Below are 22513 nucleotides of genomic sequence, written 5' to 3' on the forward strand. Positions count from 1 at the left end.
AATAAAGGCTAAAAAAAGAAATACTAAAAATGTCTGAATGTTTTAACCACTATTAATACAGGGGCGGTGTTATGTTTAACTGACAGTGTGGTTTCAATGTGTGCTCAGGATGTCAGGTATTATTTATGCTTCTGTGGCTTCTCAGTACGACTCCACTCTGATGCTTGTTCTGCTGTTTCTGAAAGCAGGTGTCAGAAAATAATTCTTGTGAATGTCAAAGTCATGCTGGTTTGGTCCCCACAAAGAATATTTTATGCAGCATTATTTGCATGAAATATAGAAACATTTGATTACAAATAATTAAATATTAGTTAGAGATATTCGTTTAGTTATCAATTGGAGTTTTAATAAGCTTTTAATTCAACAGTGACACAAAAGAAGAAAGAAGCAAGACAATAAGCCAACATAATACAATGACATACCACAAAATGACAGTTAGTTTGACGTACAGTGACATACAACAAGTTATGTAAGGACAGAGACACTAAAGAAAAACAAAAAACAAAAAACAGTGATACTAGACAATCATAAATGAGACAGTAACAAAACAACAACAGTAGCAGAAAGACAAAACAATATACAGTATTTATTGAAAATGTACCCATTTATAAGTGTGGGTAATGTAGTTTCATCCACATTAATCCGAGACTCTTTTATAACCAAAAGCAAATTCCTCTGGGTCTCTTTAAGTATAATATTGATGTTTTCAGTAAATCACATATAATACTAATCAAAGCAGCAGGTATAGCCTATGCAATTATTATGAATTCAATAAACCTGCTTTAACTGATCAACAGTTTTACACACGAATCCAATCCATTAGACTACATCCATCATTTCACTGCTCTATGAATTGTAACATAATTCAACAACAGCTGTTAAATTCTTATTCAAAATCCACAGTGAGTGCATGTTGGAAAACATTAAACTTTATTGCCCCCTAGTTGCAGCATCAAGAAACAACCTGACAAACTGAGTGATGGCCTCACAGTCTCATGGCTGCATCAATTTTCACCCAGATTCTGACCCAGTAAATGAGAGATGAGTGATTTCTAAGATGTGATAATTGTACAGAAATCTATAGTTGATTGAAAACACTGTCACTAATTCTGTCTGTCTTGCTGATGTGTTATTATGATGTTAATAATTGAATCTGAAATCTGTGTAGCTACAGAAAAGTTTTCCTGACTCTGAGCTGCTCAGAGGTTTGAGTTTTCTTCTCCTGCGACACTGCTCTGTTTACTGAGAACCTGTTCATGAACCTGCACTGTTTTTTCATGTGTTGCGATTGGTTACTGCTCTTGTCACAGGGAGCCAAGCCAGTGTGTTCTTATCCACTTTTAGTACGTTTTTGTGTGACATTAATATGATGTAATTTTCAGTGTATTATCTATACCGACCCCGATGAACACAAATGCTTTGCATACTGCATATTGGACAAAGGATTTTTTGTACTGCACTGCACACACTATCTGCCCACAAAGGAACCTCAATGTATTAGTTTTTTAAAGGGGAAAGTGCCCTGATGTTTTTATATTCACTAGAGAAGCTTGATCCTCCCCATCATCTCTGCAGTGGTTCCTCTCGCTCTCCTTCTCATCGCCGTCACCAGATTCATGGTTTATAAACAGACCTTTGAACCTTTGACCTCACATGGGATGGAAAAGGCTTTACTTGTGTGTGTAGTTGAAAGAAGAATGCTGCAACAGAATTTCGATAGTTTTGTATGAAGATACGTGAGATTTGAAATTAAGAACAAAAACTCAAAGTTGCTTGATGTATAAAAGGTTATTACAATAGTTATCTGTTTATATTTACTGGCATGTTATGTGTTTTACAAATTATTGTGGTATCATGCTGAATGTGTTAAAAAATTACCTTTGCTGGGATTTATGACAACACAGACTGATAGTTTGTCTGATAATGGTCAGAATATAAAAAAAAGTCATCTACATTTATCTTGTTCTTTCTTTTGTAGCTGATGTTTCTCTTTGAGTCTCCAATTTATCCGTTTTACTAAAAGGTGGTAAAAATGTTTTAAGATGGGATGGACAGCCCTCACACACTCAGACACTTCACGTGAACGTGCCTCCAAGTCAGCGAGTCTGAATGGGACCAGAGTGAAATTCAGCCTTCATCACAGTTGTTTCTGTGTAAAGTTCAGTGCGATCCTCTGTTTCCTGTTCCTACCTGTTTCTGTGGAGCTCTCTGTCTCAGCTTGTCTGCTGCTAAAGTCCAGAACACAAGTGGGACACGATGTAGTTCCTCACATTAAGATCTTTACACAAAGATATATTTTAATTATTTCATTAAAGGATAATTAGTGTTTTTTACAATCTGGACCTTATTTCTAGCATAAAATACGATCATTTACTCACCCAGATAACTTTGGTGTCATTACAAGTCGTTCCGACGAAATTAGATCCAGCCGAGAGCCGCGTATATAATGCGGGAACACGGGGCAGCGCAATGCAGCCTATAACACATTATCCGCCACGAAACTCGTCCATTTCACCAATATTTTGTTATGATACACTAGTGCTACTCCCCTTCGAGCCTGTGGTGGCATGTTATCAACATCTGTGGTCTGTAGGTTGACCTACTAACCTCTGACCCTGATGATGTCATCTCCGACCGCGGTGCAGTGTGGCTAACTTCCTACCGCTAATGCTATGGTCCGTTTCTGCGTGTTTCCGACTTGTCAGAACAAAATGAGCAGCTGGATGAAGTTCTGCTTCCACAGGCTTCCTCTCCGCAACCTGGACTCACTAAAGCTCCGGATAGTTGAGCTAAAAATGGACCCGAATGCCGAAGCAGAATGATTATTATCAGAATGAGCCGGGCAGCGGTTGGAGGTGACATCATCCAGGTCAGAGGTTAGTAGGTCAACCTACAGACCACAGATGTTGATAACATGCCACCACGGGCTCGGAGGGGAATAGCAGTGTATCATAACAAAATGTTGGTGAAATAAACGAGTTTCGCGGCGGATAATGTATTATGTAGAGGCTGCATTGCGTGCCCCGTGTTCCTGCATTATAGAGAATGTGAAGTTACGTCACGCCGTGGGACGTTGGGCGCCATCTTTGGAGGATTGCGGATGTAAACACTTGCTCGTCTCCCTAAAAAAAGTTCCCCAAAGTCGCTTCAAAGTAATCATGGTGGGACAGTACTGCTGCGTTAAAAAATGCCACAGTAGTATATGCACTAATACCAAAAACGAGATAGTTCACGATGTCTGGATAAGTCAGTGGAGGGAGTAAATCTGGGTCTTAATAAGTTGTAGTTTTTCTGTGTACCTTTGTTTCTCGTTAAATCTGAGTTTATCACGATACGTTCCTCCTTCGTTTCCCTCCCCCTTCTCCATTTCTTTTTTTTTTTTGTCCGTCTTCCTCATCTCTTTTTCTTTCTCTTTTACTTCTTGCTCGTTTTTCTCTGTTTTCCCCACTCTCTGTTTACGTTTGCGTTCCTCCAAAGATGGCGCCGACGTCCCACAACCATGGATGTATTATAGCCCACAACGCCAAAGCGGCGTGACGTCAGCTTCACATTCTCTATATACTGTACGCGGCTCTCGGCTGGATCTAATTTCGTCGGAACGACTTGTAATGACACCAAAGTTGTCTGGGTGAGTAAATGATCATATTTATGCTAGAAATAAGGTCCAGATTGTAAAAAACGCTGATTATCCTTTAAATACACACTTTCTTTACAGGCAACGGTGTCTGCAGCAGTAAGTGTACTTGAACCAGTAGCAGCAGTAGTAATCATAGAACTGGGGCCCGTTAACATCAGGTTCATCAGGCGCTACAAAGCTGATGTTCACACAGTTGGTGGCTGGACAACAGTTAAACTGAACTGACTGATCAGAAAACTGCTCAAATGAAACAGCAGAGAGAACTCAGATCTTTCATTTGTCCTGTTGGTTAATAAATAGCCTAATGTTTTTATTGTTATCACACAGTCTGTAAATCATTAGATCAGATTGTGATGTGTGGAAAGACTCCACACCTCTCTGGTACTGTTTTTAACTGGTTCACGTCCTACCTCACTGATCGAAGTTTCTTTGTAAGTATGGATACATGTTCCTCAGGAACCCATACATAAAGTGTAGGGTTCCCCAAGGGTCAATTTTAGGTCCAACTCTTTTTAATCTTTACATGCTGCCCCTTGGGGACGTCATCAGGAGGCACGGCATCAGCTTCCATAGCTATGCTAATGATACGCAACTGTACATCGCCGTGTCTCCTGAGGACACGGGGCCAATTGATGCCCTTTTTAACTGTATTTTAGACATCAAGTAATGGATGGCACTGTGGCAGCAAACTTCCTACAGCTCAACCAGGACAAAACAGAGGTTTTAGTCATTGGTCCTGAAGGCCAGAGAGAGAAACCTTTACCAAAGTTACAGGATTTGAATCCCTCAAAATCAGTAAAAAATCTGGGCGTGATTTTTGACTCTGAGCTCACTCTTATTCCACACATCAAAAACATAACAAAGATAGGTTTTTACCATCTTAAGAATATAGCCAGAGTCCGCCTGTTTCTCTCTCAGGCCAGCACGGAGGTGCTGATGCATGCTTTTATCTCTTGTCGTTTAGATTATTGTAATGCCCTGCTTTCTGGTCTTCCCAAAAAGAGCATGCATAACTTACAATTATTACAAAACTCAGCCGCACGAGTGCTGATCGAGGACCAGAGGGCGGGAGCATATTACACCTGTTTTAAAATCACTGCATTGGCTCCCCGTGCGTTTCAGGATTGATTTTAAGGTTCTTTTACTAGTTTTTAAGTGTCTTAACGGTCTTGGGCCTTCTTATTTATCTGCATTACTTTTACCCTATCAACCCTCGTGGACCCTGAGGTCCTCCGGCGCCGGCCTTTTAACAATACCACAAGTTAGAACTAGAACACACGGGGAGGCGGCATTCAGTTATTATGGCCCCCGACTGTGGAACAGCCTCCCGGAGAACCTCAGGGCCGCAGAGAATGTTGATGTTTTTAAAAAGAGGCTCAAGACCCATCTTTTTAATCAGGCTTTTAACTGACTCGTTTAACTCTTTATAATTTTTTAAGCTCACCCCATTCTTACATTTTTTATTATTATTCTATTTTATATTAATTTTTAGTTTAGTTTATCCCATTTTATTATTTTATTGTTTTATTTCAATGTTTTATTTCAATGTTTTAGTCGTTATTTATCGTCTATTTTATACATTCTATTGTTTTATTCCCTCAGTTTTATGCCTTTTATCTTATTTTACTGTTTTAGCCCCTCGATTTTCCAGTGTTTCCTCCTGGGGGCCTACCACACCGGGAGTTGCTTCTGGTCCACCGATGGGGATGCTGTCCCGTGGACGGCCCTGGCCCGGGTGGCTAGAGAGCTCTACACCTTGGTGTGGAGCTTCCTGTCTGCCTGGGCTGGGGCGGTCCCTGTGGTGGCGCCCTGCAGTCATGGACCATGATTCCTCTCGGTGTGTGCGGCCCCCAAAGGTAGCTTCTTCCTCACCTCAGATCATGCCCAGCCATGTCTCCTCAGCGACAGCTAGTGTATGTGTGTGGGTGTGTGTATGTTTGTGTGTGTGGGTATGTATGTCTGTCGGTATGTCTATGTATGTGCGTGAGTGTGTATGTAATTGTGTATCTGTGTGTATATTTGTGGGGGTGGGAGGTTTGGGGTTTTCATGGTGTTTTGTATCGTTTTGTTTTGTTTTTATCCTCTGTGAGGCACTTTGTGTTACTGCAACGTATAAAAGTGCCATATAAATAAAGTTGATTTGATTTGATTTGACCTGAACACAAACACATTTAAAAATGTAGTAGAAAAGTTACTGTTGTTTCTTCTTCTCTGTCACAGTTCAGGTACAGTAGGATCACATTTAAATATTGAACTGTTCACTTTACTTTCTGCTCAGCTCTGGAATCACACTGCTACATGATTTGGTTTTACTTTTATCTCAACTGGACTTTCTACTGAATTTGACTGAATAATATATCACATGGTGGGGCAGTTTGTTTGCCTGCTTCCATATAATTAGCCCTTTCTGCTGGGAAAGAGCATATTACTGTAAAAATATAAATCGGGCCAAGCTGGGCAGCACAGGTTTTTAGCAGGTGACTATCAATATGATCGGAGCCAGAGATTTTCCTCGGATTGCATCTTTTAAAACGCCTGATTACATCAGCCTCATAAAAAAAAAAGGATTCAGGGGGGGGCTGACGTGAGACAGTTTTTGTGTTTGTTACTAAAATCATGGACATAAAAATCTGACATAAAAATTATTAAGACATTGGGCCAGCTCTGCATCTGATTTATAACCACTGACTTGGACCTTTTTCCTGCCACAGTCCCTTATCCCGGTGATCATGTTCAAGCTATCCCAGACAGAGCCGAGATTGTTTGGAACTGGGACTCAATTTTCTCCTGTAGGGGAGAGTGGGGTAATGTGAGACACCCCCTATATCTAGAAAACGGAACACATTTATGGTCATCTGACCATTATGTTTTCAAGCCCCTTCCATTTCCCAATGGCTATGAAGAAGAGGACCTCATGATGCTGTGGAAAGCATGTTTTTTTCACAAAAATATGATTTTTGCATGTAAAAGTAAATTTTCTTGCTGTCAACTTAATCAACTGTTGTGCCAAAGCAAATTGATTCAGGTAGAAAAACTTCTATGATACATGATGATGAACTACCAACATATAAAACCATGTGATGATGCTGGCTGAAAATTAGTCTGAATTTCTAAGAGAGGTCATTTTTTCTAAAATGGGGGTGTTGGGGTAAAGTGAGACAAATGCTGCGGGGTAAAGTGAGACCATGGATGTATTATAATAAATCCATGAGTGAGACTGTGAGCACACCACACACAAAGATTTACACTAGAATCTCGTCCCCCAAGCCAGAAATCTTGCGTGATCAATGATCTGTAGCCACACTGCTTTGTTATGCTAGGTGCTCTCAGTCAGCTCACTTTTTTATTGGTTAATTAACTCAATTTTAGTCACATTCCACTTTGTCGGCTCCCCCCACACACAAGAGGACTTTTGATCAAAATGGTCACGATTGTCGGGGCCTACAATCTGACCCCCAGACTATCTGACTGGTTCTATCTGTCATTTGAATGTTAATTAAAACATTTTGTGTTGTATTTGATTTTGGTTTTGAGTCACTTTGTGTTGAGAAAACTAAAGTGCTTAATTGACCAATCCCCATGATTCTGCTACTAGTCCGACATTAGTTTTGGGAAGTGTGGTTGTCAAGCTAGCTGTCAGGACTCTAACTGTTACAACATGTGTTGTTATGGTAGTTTCAGAGTGGAAAAAGTAAGTGGATCAGTTTACCCCATTGATTTTTCTAGTTTGTCTCAGTTTACCCCTGACCTGGGGTAAAGTGAGACACAAGACCACTTTTTTTAAAACAAACATATTTTCACTGTCCTTCGTCCTAAATACATTCTGATCATTTCCATTGCTAGGCAACATCCTGAATTAATGGGAAATGTGTAAATTTTACTGATAAATCATTTTAGCTCGCTTAGAGGGGAGCAAATGTAAAAAGTGTCTCACTTTACCCCACTCTCCCCTACTGCCTTTTGCAAATTCTGATCTTGCGCACTTACCGGTTATATCCTTCTGCAAGTCTTGCAATTTCAGTCTGTTCCCTTCCTTGAAGGCTTTTTTCTTTCTGTATAGAAGGTCTTTAAGTATTTATGATTTTACTTGCAAGGTTTCAGAGTTAGAAAACCAGCTGTAACAGCTCAAAAAATAATCCCAGAGCTTCACTTTGGATTCAGGTTCTCAGTGAGTTCTGTCAGGATGAAAAAACAGGAAAGCTGACATTCGTGTTCGTTTATTCCAAGAGAGGACAAACAACGACGTTCCAATTTATTAAATTGGATCATCAAAGGAAATCAGATACAAAAAACTCTCCTGTTCAGGAAATCGCAGTCTGCGAGCAGTTAGCTGCAGAGCGAGAATTCTCTGTCATCTGCCTAAGACAAAAACGTTACATTCATTTTTAAAGCAGAAGTGAGTGATATATTTGTGTTAATATAAGTCTTAAATAGTTATATCTTCCGACAGCAATCACTTACATAGAGTGTTTGGACCGAAACACGGGTCTCTCAGTCACTCTGCTCTGCTCTGAGCCGAGGAGAAAACATTTATCGTATCCTACAGTTTTTATCCAATGAGGAGAGAGAACGGCATGCAGGGCTGTGAGTGCAGCCAAGGGACGCCGTGAATGTGGCGACGTAGGGACGAGGACTGTTATGGTGCGTTCAAGGAAACTCGTAGACTCGTGTTTTTCCGTCCTGTGAAGTTGTATCAGTTTGATCTGGTACGAGTTCACGGGTCGGAAGTTACGAGTGGCCGTTATAGTGACTTTCACAGGTAAAACAGGTCGGAAAAACACGAGTGGGTTGCCTGGAACGCTACAAAGTCGTAAGTTGTGACTTGAAGCTGTAATTTACGATTTCAAAAGCCTGCCTGGAACGCAGCATTAGCGAAAACGACCGGATCACTCACTTCTGCTTTAATACTTAGCACTATGTGTGTGTAATTAAAGCAGAAGTAAGCGATCCGGTCGTTTTGGCTAACTTCTTGTCAGCCAATGGAGTTAGCAGTCCCCGCCCTCGTCACATTCACGCGCATCCCTTGGCTGCACACACAGAGACGACCGCCCCTTTATGCCGCTCTCTCTCCTCATTGGATAAAGGTTGTTGAATACAAGGAAAGTTTTCTCCTCGGCTTACAGCAGAGCAGAGTGACTGACAGACCCGCGTTTCAGACCAAACACTCTATGTAAGTGATTGCTGTCAGAAGATATAACTATAGAGTGCCGAAGCGGAAGCAGGAAGTAACGGCCCCATGGGTCCTCAATTCGAAAAAAGGCTCCATAGAAATGAACGAGACTGCAAGATTTATTTCGCGATCCGTTTGAATTGTGCCATGACAAAAAAATATGTCCTCTACCTGTTTAAAACATCACGTTTCATGCCGAGAAATCAGCAGTTTATCGTAAAACGGCAACAGAAGAATGTATTTTGTGTGACGACGCTCTACGGACTACAGATCTGCGTCCCACAAAAAATACGTCACCAACTGACATGGGAAAGGGCGGCATCTGGTGTGTGACGTCACCTACGCGACTTGTAGTCTTTCTGGTTACGGATTCTTCCGAATTTTATTTTACAATAGTTTTACAACAAACTGCTGATTTCTCGGGATGAAACGTGATGTTTTAAACAGGTAGAGGACATATTTTTTTCTCATGGCACAATTCAAACGGATCACGAAATAAATCTTGCAGTCTCATTCATTTCTATGGAGCCTTTTTTCGAATTGAGGACCCATGGGGCCGTTACTTCCTGCTTCCGCTTCGGCACGGTCCGTATGGAACGCCCCCCTGGCGGTCAAAACAATCCACTTCCCCGCTGTCCGCGGATTAGGACAAGGCAGAAAAACACACACTGCTCCCTGCTGCTTCAAAAATACCGGTGTTATGGCCCAACTGGTGTCTGATTTAACTGGTTACCGTACCGAACAACAGCTGTGCTGCACTTCCGTCCGCAGATTTGTCACAAATTCACAAATCAAGCCGCAGTTCACATGTTACTGCAGCCATATGCTTCTGTGAGTGAACCTGTTCAGGCAATCTACAGTCAGTCAGCGCCACACTACTCTCACTCTGCACAACACTGCACAGTATGACAAAGCCTGTCATGTTAAAGTTACGAACTAATGGAAAACACTCTGAAAATACAATAACAACATCGTCCTCGTCGCGGTCGGTCCGTCGCTGCCGCCGCGGGCGGTGCTGTTGCCGTGTCCGGTGGCGGCGGTCCCGCCGGGTTACCATCGCCGCCGCCGCCGGTGTTGTGGCCCTACTGGTTTCAAGTTAACTGGTTACAGCTGCAGATGTTTTGCGCTCCCTGAGCAGATTCGTCACAAATTCACAAACATACACAACATATTACCAGCGAGTTTCAAGCCACAATTCACATCTACCGCGGCGAATATGCTGCTGTGAGTGAGCACTAACAGTTACGTACCAGCCACATGAAAAAAAAAATAAAGTGGAGAAAAAATAATCTTCACACATTTGCGTGGGTCGGGACTCGATCTCGCTTCAGCAAAACCAATTAATCACCTGTCTAGCTCTGTGAGCCACTCAAGCTCACAGGTGCCAGCCGCTTCACTGGATATCAGTCAATTACGTCACTACAGGTAGCCTAACGTTTTGACTCGAGCTGACCTGAAACAACTGGTTACCATCGGTTTGCCTTTGAAATACACGGACAATGCCTCGGTGTATTGTTCTTTTTCCTCCAGTCTAATCAACACATTCAGCGCTACACTTCTCTCCGCACAACGCTACGCACCACAACAAAGCCTGTCGTGTTGAGAAAGTGATGAACTAGCTCGGAAATACTGTCAAAATACGCTCAACAATATGTAAACAAAAGCGAAACACTTGAGCCACTGCATGTGTACATGGTTGAAAAGTACTACTTGCATTTAATCACATTACTGTATTGCGAATGTTTTGTGTACTTACATTTCTTTACACTTCTCTACAGATCTTATAAAACGCACAACGTATTTATTGGCGTGCATTAAAAGAAATGTTCACTTCAAGTCGCCGTGGTCGAGGAGGAGGTGAAGTTAGCTCTGAGTCTACCTGTTTCTGCCTGATGCGTTCAAGGGAACAGGGCAGCGTCGGACGTGAGTCGATTGTTTGAAATTTAGATTTCGTGTGTCGACATATTTTATCATTGCCCTTTGTAAAGGTATACTTTTCATTAAAACTAGTTTGACATTCACAAAAAAAACTGACATATCTATGACAGAAAATCATTCTGGACTAATGTTCAAATAGAGATTGATAATTTTCTTGCCATTTAGATCGCCATGGACCCAAAACTGTTTAGTTTGTCAGTTTTTTCTGTGAATCCGTCCGACGCTGCCCTGTTCCCTTGAACGCATCATAGCCACAAGGCAGAAACAGCAGAGGTTAACATCACCTCTTCCGCGAACCACGGCGACTTCAAGTGAACATTTCTTTTAATGCACGCCAATAAATACGTTGTGCGTTTTATAAGATCTGTAGAGAAGTGTAAAGAAATGTAAGTACACAAAACATTCGCAATACAGTAATGTGATTAAATGCAAGTCGTACGTTTTTCACCCATGTACACATGCAGTGGCTCAAGTGTTTCGCTTTTGTTTACATATTGTTGAGCGTATTTTGACAGTATTTCCGAGCTAGTTCATCACTTTCTCAACACGACAGGCTTTGTTGTGGTGCGTAGCGTTGTGCGGAGAGAAGTGTAGCGCTGAATATGTTGATTAGACTGGAGGAAAGAGAACAATAAACACCGAGGCATTGTCTGTGTATTTTCAATGGTAACCAGTTGTCTCAGATCAGCTCGAGTCAAAACGTTACCTGTAGTGACGTAATTGACTGATATGCAGTGAAGCGGCTGTCACCTGTGAGCTTGAGTGGCTCACAGAGCTAGACAGGTGATTAGTGGTGTAATTGGTTTTGCTGAAGCGAGATCGAGTCCCGACCCACGCAAATATGTGAAGATTATTTTTTCTCCACTTTATTTTTTTTCCCATGTGGCTGGTACGTAACTGTTAGTGCTCACTCACAGCAGCATATTCGCCGCGGTAGATGTGAATTGTGGCTTGAAACTCGCTGGTAATATGTTGTGTATGTTTGTGAATTTGTGACGAATCTGCTCAGGGAGCGCAAAACATCTGCAGCTGTAACCAGTTAACTTGAAACCAGTAGGGCCACAACACCGGTCCCGCTGCTGTCGGACCGCCGTCATCGTTGCCGTCGGTAGCGGTGCGTAGCAAAGCTCCGGGGGGAGGGGGGGCAGCTGGTCACCGTGCAGCCCAGCTAAGGGCTCTGGTTTGTGGGTGAGAGGAGCAGGGAGCCTGGGCTCAGTGGGCTGGAGCCCTGGAGCTCAGACTGTGGAGCTCAGCGGAGCTGCGGTACCAGGACGGTGTTCCCACACAGGAAACTTACAGGTACATTTCTACCACTTCAATGAGTTCAGAAACATTATTTTAAGATCAAAAAACTACAAAATGGGGCTTTTAATCAGAAACCAGTTGAGCCAACACCGGAAATATTGGTTACAAGCGGTGGAGGATGATGGATTCTCCACCAGGTAAATGTAAACATCGCCCAACTCGAGCTTCGGCAGGGAACTGGTCATCTTAAACAGCTCGTATACAGCAGCTGGTGTTGAATATGGGCCACAAGTGCCCAAAACTTCAAAGCTGTTTTTATATCTTTCTTTCTCGGCCGCTGGCAGATGATTTAAGTCATTACTCGGTTGTTTGTCCATAGAAAGTCCATTGCGGGGCCACTTTGGAATGTTGCTTTTGACCGCCAGGGCCCTGGGAAGTGACGTCACTGAAAGCTATCAATTGAAGACTTATATTAACACAAACATTCCGCTTACTTCTGCTTTAACTCTTATTGGTCAGAAACCAGGTGGGGAGTGGCTGTGGTTTAAACTTAGCCCTCCCTTTGTTGGTGCCCTCTGGCTGGCACATGTTGGTCCCATCTTCAGCACACGAACCTCCGGATCTGAAACACAACAAAATCCTCCCTACACTGACATAACTTTTCCATCCAAGATGTCTGAGGGGTCAGGGCAGATAATACAGATCATAAAACTCTTCCTCACAATGCTGCATTCAGCAGGCCACAGGCCTCTCATCCTCTCCTCCCTTCGGCCTTGGAGATGTTTTGATTTCACTGTGGCTCTGTGTGCTCTCAACTTTGCCTCTGAATGATCAAACAGGTTACTGGTACTCATTGCATTATGAATTAAGCTCAACACAAATCTATATGGTTTGCTTACAAGTTTCAGTTGTCTTTAAACTCAGGGGGTTAGTCAAAAATATAAGACACAATAGGTTAGTTAAAACATGAGGCTAAACTCTACTACTACTTAAAGTGAAAGCAAACAGGTACATAAATCTTTCTATATGTCCTGGCTAATCTGCCTCCATGTGTTAACCCTTCGTACCGCGGGGCTAATGCTTGACTCCCTCACATTCTTCAACAGGACACAACAGCTCAAATACAGTTCAGAACATCATAAAGGAAAATGTTTCACACCACACAGGATTAACTTGTTTAATTAGGTAAAATGAGTAAGTGCTCAATCTAATAAAACAATCATCAGTGAGATATATTCAGTGTTGATCAGTCATGTCAAAGTGGAGAATATATGTTCAGTGTTAGTTCTGATGAGGTAACTGTGTGCAGTTCTGCAGTCTCCAGGGTAGAGACACAGGTTCAGCTTTATTTCATCAGTCAGTAAGACATCGGTGGTCTGTTTTATTTATTAATCAGTAAGGCACAATATCAGCTTCAGTTAGTAAAGGTAAATATTCAGTGTTAAGACAGTTTTCACCCTGTAAGCGTGAGTTCAGAGTCACCAGGAGCTGTAAAAGTTAAAAGATGTTGTTAGTCCACTCACCATCACACACTGACACTAGACTTCCTGCCTGCAGTTTTGTTAAAGCTAATTAACCCATGGTAACATCCAGAGGCAGTGTAATAAAAATAAGTTGTACTTACAAAGTGCAGGGAGTTCAGCTGAAAATAGAGGAAAAGAAAAAGAATTTAACTTGTCAAACATTTTCATGCTGAACTTTAGTTTCATCAGACTCTTGTCACTTGTTGCTTGTGTTGTTGCAGCCTTGACACAAACATCCACTCAGCTGCTGGACTCTCTCACCTGTCATCTTTTTGTAGACTTTAAATCCAACGACGGAACAAATGAGGATGACGACTAGAACAACCACTGCAACAACGATGGCGATGGTCGTGTCACTGGACTTCTCTGTTCAACAAAACACAAAGAAACAAACCGTCATCACACAATGTGCAGATGAAGCAGGTTAGGGCAGACAGTCATGTATTCTTACAGTACAGTAGTAATGTGTCAGTTACAGCTCAAAGATTTATTAGAAAGATACCAGAGTGAAGTGATTTCTCTCCCCACTGTTCTCAGAACAGCGTTCCAACACATTAAGGAGCTGATGTCTGTCTGCATTCATCTGGTATTTTACTGCCCCCATGTGCAGCAGGTTGCTGTCTCTGGAAGCTTTTTAACCATCTTGTGCACTTGACTAAACTTAAAAACCACCTGCATGTTTCAAACAAATCCCCACTATTTGAGGACAAAGATCAAGACTGTTTCTCCAAAGCTGATTTTTAGCTGCATCTCCATTCCACTCCTGTTTAATGGTTTCAGCCTGGGGGTTTGCAGCGATCCATGTCAGAGTCTGTGGGTCAAATGTGAGGAGGCCGTCTCCATTGTAACCGTACTGGAAAAATCCAGCAATCATTTGAGTCTCACTATCCCATTCACAGCCCATCATCAGCTGGATGATGTGAAGACCTGAAACAGAGACAGAGTGAGATAAAGAGACAGTGCCAGTACCTATTGATCAGACTGATTTGTCAGTACACTACAACTCATCTGGAGCTCTGATGTCATTTTTAGGGCAGCTGGTGGTTTACGGAGGAGCAGCTTGGGGGGGTGGGGGGGGGGGGGGGGGGGGGGGGGGTGGGGGGGGGGTCAAGTCACATTGTTGATCACAACAATCACAAATCACAAATGTTCCTCAAAGGCCTACAGTCTGCACAGCGGTGGAGTAGGATGACAACAGAATCAGATTCTGACCAAAAATGATAATACAACTAACTAACATAAGAATACCTGTAAATCTAGGACTTATTTGGTCCTACCAAAGTAAAAATTAAATCAAATAAACCAATAAACCAGGTCAACATTTGACCAGAAACATACCTTCAGCTTGGTTTGATAGTTGCTTTATATGGCCCGCATCATTTTTCAGCATTGGCTCATATGATATGGAGTACTTATTAAGAGCTTCCCATTCTTTTGGATCGTCCTCCATAAATTTCCTCACCCAGTCCTGTCTGGGTTCTGGTATTTTCATGCTGCCCTCATAGTATGTCATCTGAACTTCCTCAAAGTCTGCAACAACCATGTAACCAGGGATGTTTGGGTGTCCAAAGGAGATGGTGGAGTAAATATTCAGCGAGTGTTTGACTGTAGGACAAAGATGATTCAAGCTGCATTTGATCAGTTTTTACTTTTAATCAATCAAAAAAGAAAGAATGAAGGTCGACGTTGTTGTGCAGTGTTCATGATGCTCAGCTATGCATTGCCTGTTAGCTCAGTTTGGAAACAAGCTAGTTAGCCAGCAAATAAACGAGTGTTGAGTTAGCTAGATGCCCAGCCGTGGTAATGTTGCTGACAGGAGTTTATAGGCTGGGGCGGTGTTTAGCTCACTGGGTAGAGCGACCGCCCCATGTTGAGGCTCAGTCCTCGGTGCAGGCGGCCCCGGTTCGAGTCCTGTATCGGACGGCCCTTTCCTGCGTGTCATTCCCCCACTCTCTGCCTCCCCATTTCCTGTCTCTCTCTCGACTGCACTATCAATTAAAGGCAATAAAAGCCAAAAAAATATTTTTAAAAAAAGGAGTATAGGCTATAGCCTACTTGCCACAGTGATTAACCCAGCCTACTCCACATAGCCAGACCTCTTTGGGGTTTGCAATGATGATTGGTAACAAGAGACAAAATTAGTCATTGAATAGTTGGTTAGTTAGGTTGTGGTTCCTTTGTGTTCCCTTTTAGTGCCTTCTGGGATTTTTGATCCATGACCTTTCGTTGGATTGTTGAGTTCTTGTTTATTAGGGCCATGGGCCATCGCACCGGGCACTGGTCTTGGTACTCTTCTTCTGGTGCCAAAAGAAGAAGAAGAAGAATGAAGGCCATCAGGGGTCCTGGCAGAGGAGGCGGGATCAGGCTTTTGCTTTATTTTACAAAATTTATTTACAAAATGTTATTGTGTGGATTTTTTTATTATTAGCTATTATTTTTCATCTTACGGACGATTTTCGATTGGCAAATTATACATCAAAACGTGCGGTTTGATCGGGATTGGTGTGCTATTACTTTTCTCAACAGTCGCGAAAAACTGCGCAAAATTTTGCATTGAAGTCAATGGGACGAGCGGAAAAAAAAGAGCGAAAAACAACAATCATTGGAGTTTTACAAACGTCTACTGCTCAGGCATACTTTCACCTAGAGACTTCATTTGAACTTTAAACAGTAGACACAAGTCTTGTGTATTCCACGTTTTGATAGGTCATATAGTTTTTGATCAATCCCTGATCAATGGCCATGATCATTTTTGGAGAAATTATGAGATTATAATGGGTGTGTATTGCACGGAATGTTCGTGTCAGAGTGAGTGACATCATCGGTTAGAGTGGGAGAAAGCCCAGAAAAATTCCAGAATTTTTCTCTTTCCACACTCCTCCCGGTCACAATTTACACTCTACACGCATTATTTTTTCCAAATTTGTAGACAATCTTGTTCTGTTTCTCACCATGTGCTCAAAATGTCAGAGAGACTTACAGAATTTGAATTGTCAGCCTCTGAGTGCAGCCACGCCTGTCTCTGCTCCTCATTGACTCCAATACAAAGATTTTCTGAGAGAAGCAGAATGGACCTCTGTTTTAAAATCGCACGTTTCAGCAAAATATTTACTGTAGAAACACCAAATCGTACCGAATTGTTCAGGAAGTCCTTGTGACGCTCTCGGTCTGGGTTTATTTTGATAGGAGCTGCCATTTTGTCACAGTAAGCCTAAATGCGACCAGTGCAGAGAAAGAAAATCGCTCTTTTTCTCGACGTTTCTGTCTGTCTCAGCCAAGGGGGCAGTTGTCGGTCTGAGAAGTGAAGCTCACTTCCGCGTTCAAAAAGCTGCAATCCCCTCGGCTGTCGCTGGGGGCTGGCTCCAGAAGGGAGCAACTCCAATCGAGCCCCATGTTTGTTTTTTTTTAAAGTATATTTTTTTTGGCGTTTTTGCCTTTATTCGATAGCACAGTGAGATAGACAGGAAAGGGGGAGGCAGAGAGAGGGGGAACGACATGCAGGAAAGGTCTGCCCGACGCGGGACTCGAACCGGGGACGCCTGCGTTGAGGACTATAGCCTCTACATGGGGCGGCCGCCTTAACCACTGCGCCACGCACCGCCCGAGCCCCATGTTAAAATAGACGATTTTACAGCTTAAAAAAAACATATTTACAGCCTGGTACATTTTATTTTTTTGGTCTCAATCGATAGTTTCTACCCCCGCACACACTCTGAGGGGGGTGAATTTGTTTTTTAAACTCTACCGTTTTACTATTATTAGGTTTAAAGCTCTGGCCAATTAGGGCGCAGAACCGTTGAGTGACAGGTCCGGCGACCGCTGTTACGAGGCCGGTGGGCGGGTTCTCGGCCGGCCAACGGCCGCACCGCTCCAAATATGGCAAGTAGAATCCAACATGGCGCGGTTCAAACCCCCGTAGTAGCGGCACAAAACAGACTCCCCCAAACCAATGGGTGACGTCACGGACGCTACGTCCATTCTTTTTACAGTCTATGGTCTCAGCCTGGGGGGCCTCTATCGTCATTGGCAACCACCTCAAGTTGCTGTGGTAACCTCTGATCCTCAGGCCAGAGCTTGTTATGGTTTATAATCCACCTGGTGCTCGTTAACATTATAAACACATACACGCTAAATCAGACTGAGACAGGATGCAGCTCATAACGTGTCAAGTCAGTCACACACACACACACACACACACACACACACACACACACACACACACACACACACACACACACACACACACACACAGGTAACCTAATGTGATTACAGCTCCTCCATATCATATCTATCACTTATAGAAAGATGATCATGTGTCTATTTGATCAGCTCTGTCTTGACCTTAAGGTCATGTTATTCCCATGTTGACAGAGATGGCAAAACCGGTTGTAGCTTCCGTGGCCCTCTCAAAATTCCCCAGAGGAAATTTTCTAGTTATTATTATTATTATTATTTCAAATCACTTACTTACTTACTACTACTTACTTTGCACCTTCTTTTCTGTGTTTTTGTTTAAGATCCTGTATTTCTCCTACATCGTGACTCTATCTAGGTTCAGCTGACAGCTGAAACACTGGAATCAGTGAACACATTATAGGTTTAAAAAGATCTACTTATATGGTCTTTCCAACAAATACATTTTAACCCTCTTGCGGTATTAGCGCCAAAAACATCCACTAGGGGTCACTTTTTCCTCTTAATTTGACCATAACTTTCACTGTATTGCAGCAAATGGCATGATTTTTGCTGACAAACCTTATTTTTACATACAATTTGAAAATATGATTTAGAAATTTTCAAAAGGTCAATATTACACTGTCGGCAAATTTACTACCCTTTGCTTTTTTTTGCATAAATCTGTTAATCAACTTCAGTCTTGATCAAAACTACAATTTTTTTTTTTTTTAATTCAAAATTTTAACCCTTTGCATGCCATTTGAAAAAACAAAGTCACTGATATGGGAAAAAATACACACAAAATGAGCTATTTTCAATATAAAAAGTGATTGGACAAATAAATTTTTTTTCATGCTATCACAGTCTTGGATATGTCAAAGATTAGTAACATAATTGGTTTTGATGCATATTTAGTTTTTGTGCAGCAACAGATTTTCAAAAAAACTTCCTTTAGCGGTATTAGTGGCTGTTTTCAGCCACTAACTTTGACTGCTGTAAAAATATATCAGATAAATATTTTTTTCAAATGTTTTTGCATAAATCTCTTAATCAACTTCAGTCTTGATCAAAACTACTAAAGATTTTTTTAAAATTCTAAATTGTAACCCTTTGAATGCCAATTGAAAAAACAAAGTCACTGATATGGGAAAAAATACACACAAAATGTGCTATTTTCAATATAAAAAGTGATTGGACAAAGAAATTTTTTTTCATGCTATCACAGTCTTGGACATGTCTTAGATTATTAACATCAATGACTTTTATGCATATTTAGTTTTCGTGCAGCAACAGATTTTCTAAAAAAAAAATCCTTAGTGGCTGTTTTTGCCCCATTGACTCCCATTATAACCACATGTTTTGAATGCAGAGACATGACACTATATATAAATATAATTTTTACAGTCAGGGTGATCAACCCTGTTCAGAAGGGATCAAATTAGGTAATTTTACTGTTGATCACCTGGTTCACCCATTTACCCATTACATAGGCCTGTTGTATTACTAGCCTAGTTTCTGTATCTGTATAATAGTGTTTATGAGCATATTTGTGTGTGTGTGTGTGTGTGAGTGAAGTTCTGAGTGCCAAGGCTCCTCTTCTCAAGATCAAAAGGCCACCTGGCCAGCAGGCGCATGATCACACTTACACTTTGTTTTTGTTTACTGTATGTAGACTCTTTGTAGTTCTGAGAGCCGGGGTGCATGTTTTGATTTTTTAGCTATATCAAGGTCGGTGCACAAAGGTCACACACCTAATTGAACATACACTTCTGAGGTCAGTCCTGCAGTTACATACCCTCTATTTTAACCCTGTACTCTCCACCCAACACACACACACACACACACACACACACACACAAATATGCTCATAAACACTATTATACAGATACAGAAACTAGGCTAGTAATACAACAGGCCTATGTAATGGGTAAATGGGTGAACCAGGTGATCAACAGCAAAATTACCTAATTTGATCCCTTCTGAACAGGGTTGATCACCCTGACTGTAAAAATTATATTTATATATAGTGTCATGTCTCTGCATTCAAAAAATGTGTTTATAATGGGAGTCAATGGGGCAAAAACAGCCACTAAGGATTTTTTTTTTTAGAAAATCTGTTGCTGCACGAAAACTAAATATGCATAAAAGTCATTGATGTTACTAATCTAAGACATGTCCAAGACTGTGATAGCATGAAAAAAATGTTCTTTGTCCAATCACTTTTTATATTGAAAATAGCACATTTTGTGTGTATTTTTTTCCCATATCAGTGACTTTGTTTTTTCAATTGGCATTCAAAGGGTTAAAATTTTTAATTTTTAATTTTTTTTTAGTAGTTTTGATCAAGACTGAAGTTGATTAACAGATTTATGCAAAAAAATTTGAAAAAAATATTTATCTGATATATTTTTACAGCAGTCAAAGTTAGTGGCTGAAAACAGCCACCAATACCGCAAAAGGAAGTTTTTTTGAAAATCTGTTGCTGCACAAAAACTAAATATGCATCAAAACCAATTATGTAACTAATCTTTGACATATCCAAGACTGTGATAGCATGAACAAAATTTTCTTTGTCCAATCACTTTTTATATTGAAAATAGCTCATTTTGTGTGTATTTTTTCCCATATCAGTGACTTTGTTTTTTCAAATGGCATGCAAAGGGTTACAATTTTGAATTTTCTTTAATTTTTTTTTAGTTTTTATCAAGACTGAAGTTGATTAACAGATTTATGCAAAAAAAATTGAAAAAAATATTTATCTGATATATTTTTACAGCAGTCAAAGTTAGTGGATGAAAACAGCCACTAATACCGCTAAAGGAACGTTTTTTAACGCTGTATGAGGGTTAAATAAATAAATGGAACGATGCTACCTGAAGTTGCTATGTGACAGAAGAGCAGCATCAGGATCTTCTCCATGTTGCTCTGACAGGCGAAGCTGGACTGAAGCACTGACAAGAACAAACTCGTTCAACCAAAACACTTGTTCTTTGTACTTAGTTGAATTTTAACTCCTTTAAGCACCCACTGACTTGTGGATTGTCTCGCTTCTGCTGGGCCTTCATGCAGGACCTGGATGGGCAGGGGTTATTCCATCAAAGTGTAACTGTTTCCTTCAAAACAAAACCCTGCTTGACTTGTTTCTGTTAATATCAACTGGCACAGTGTCAAAAATGTTGAGTATGAGAATCAAGCTTCACTTCACATCTCTTCTTTGTGGCGGCAAACTCACTCATTCACTCACTTGCTTAAAACACATGTGGCTCTCTTAATAGTCTACTTGCCAGCCCATAGGGCCCCATTGTGAACCCGGAAATGTTGAGTACCCCAAAGTTTTATGTTAGAAATATATAGTATGGGTCCCCAGTATTCAGAAACTGCCGGATGCTAACTTATATATATTGGGCAATTAGCACAATTGACATAATTAGCATAAATTAGCATAATTTCCTATATGGGCAATATTTCAACAAAATTGACTTGGCTGATCTGGGCAATATTGGAGTGGTTTTAGGGGTTATTGATTATGCTGAATCCATTTCTGACATTTTCAAAATCCAAAATGGCTGTCTAAACCGGTAGTGACCAGATTTAAACCGCCAGTGGGCCGATTTTGATGGATTTCAATCTGGTCCCTTCCGGTTTAGACAGCCATTTTGAATTTTGAAAATGTCAGAAATGGATTCAGCATCATCAATAACCCCTAAAACCACTCCAATATTGCCCAGATCAGCCAAGTCAATTTTGCTGAAATATTGCCCATATAGGCAACTATGCTAATTTATGCTAATTATGTCAATTGTGCTAATTGCCCAATATATATAAGTTAGCATCCGGCAGTTTCTGAATACTGGGGACCCATACTATCTATTTCTAACATAAAACTTTGGGGTACTCAACATTTCCGGGTACTCATTTTTGGCAAGTAGACTATAACTACAAATGTAATGCAATAAAAAATACAAAGTTAAGAACAGACATCTGATAAAATAAAAAAGGAAAAACATTACAAAAGTTTTCACAACCACACTGAAAAAACATACCTATCACAAAATGGTGTAAAGGTGGTGCTGCCATCTAGTGGACAATTACTAAAACTCTTCTTTTCCTTTCGGCTGTTCCCTCCACAGCGAATCATCTACCTCCATCTAACCTTATCTTTTGCTTCCTCTTCTCTCACACCAACTTACCTTAAATCCTCTTTTACTACATTCATAAAACTCCTCTTGGCCTAATCTCAGCATCCTTCTACCAATATATTCACTGTCTCTTCTCTGTACATGCCCAAACCATCTCAATCTGGCCTCTCTGACTTTATCTACAAAACATGTAACATGCACTTTCCCTATGATGTAGTACTCATTAAATATCCTCTCCATTAAACACACCCTTAATTGGTGTAAAATGCCTTTTGATTTTAAGTGTACTTTGTGGCTGGGAGCAGTGTGTATGAAGAGAAACATTTCAGACAACTTCTATCACTCTAGTCAATGATGTCACCCACTCTGTCTTGAATATTCTATATTATAATCTCAAAATTTCTCCCAAAATGATGATCATGGTCACTGAACAGTGAAACGAAGAGGAATGAAGGCCATCAGGGGTCCTGGCAGAGGGGGCGGGATCAGGCTTTTGCTTTATTTTACAAAATGTCTCAGGAAACATGTGTGGGTCTAAGAGTTTAAGTTCTACTTTATTTTAATGCCTTTACTCCGGACAGGACAGCTGGAGAGAGACAGAAAATGGGGAGAAAGAGGTAGAATGACACACAGCAAAGGGCCACCGGAATCAAACCCGGGGCCACTGTAGCAAGGACTATAGCCT

The sequence above is a fragment of the Trachurus trachurus genome (genome assembly GCF_905171665.1).
Source record: "Trachurus trachurus genome assembly, chromosome: 5".
NCBI lineage: Eukaryota > Metazoa > Chordata > Actinopteri > Carangiformes > Carangidae > Trachurus > Trachurus trachurus.